Source organism: Arachis ipaensis, chromosome B10 (assembly GCF_059453495.1).
Source record: "Arachis ipaensis isolate K30076 ecotype BB chromosome B10, ASM5945349v1, whole genome shotgun sequence".
Taxonomy (NCBI): Eukaryota; Viridiplantae; Streptophyta; class Magnoliopsida; order Fabales; family Fabaceae; genus Arachis; species Arachis ipaensis.
This window is the reverse complement of record NC_142435.1, coordinates 111130577-111131336: the sequence shown is the minus strand read 5'-3', so window position 1 is coordinate 111131336 and position 760 is coordinate 111130577. Positions and strand designations below refer to the sequence as shown.

Below are 760 nucleotides of genomic sequence, written 5' to 3'. Positions count from 1 at the left end.
TGCTATTGCAGGGTTCTCAGGATCATAGGCTTCTTCTTCAGAAGATGCCTCTTGAGTACTGTTGGATGCAGCTTGCATTCCATTCAGACTCTGAGAGATCATATTGACTTGCTGAGTCAATATTTTATTCTGAGCCAATATGGCATTCAGAGTATCAACCTCAAGAACTCCCTTCTTCATAGGCGTCCCATTACTCACAGGATTCCTTTCAGAAGTGTACATGAACTGGTTATTAGCAACCATGTCAATGAGTTCTTGAGCTTCTGCAGGCGTTTTCTTTAGGTGAATGGATCCACCTGCAGAAGTGTCCAGTGACATCTTTGATAGCTCAGATAAACCATCATAGAATATATCCAGGATGGTCCATTCTGAAAGCATGTCAGAAGGACACTTTTTGGTCAACTGTTTGTATCTTTCCCAAGCTTCATAGAGAGATTCACCTTCTTTCTGTCTGAAGGTTTGAACATCAGCTCTAAGCTTCCTCAGCTTTTGAGGAGGAAAGTACTTGGCTAAGAAAGCCGTGACCAGCTTATCCCAAGAGTTCAGGCTGTCTTTGGGTTGAGAATCCAACCATAATCTAGCTCTGTCTCTTACAGCAAAAGGGAAAAGCATGAGCCTGTAGACTTCAGGATCTACTCCATTAGTCTTTACAGTATCACATATCTGCAAGAATTCAGTTAAGAACTGAAAAGGATCTTCAGATGGAAGTCCATGAAACTTGCAGTTCTGCTGCATCAGAGAAACTAATTGAGGTTTCAGC

At 42.0% G+C, this 760-nt stretch overlaps 1 non-coding gene across 1 annotated transcript; it reads left to right on the top strand.

The window, feature by feature from the left end:
• The first annotated feature begins 372 nt into the window (after nucleotides 1–372).
• Nucleotides 373–480, top strand: LOC148581309 (small nucleolar RNA R71). Its single transcript, XR_015898999.1, has one exon. It is a non-coding gene; the product is annotated as a small nucleolar RNA R71 (small nucleolar RNA).
• Nucleotides 481–760: the final 280 nt, after the last annotated feature.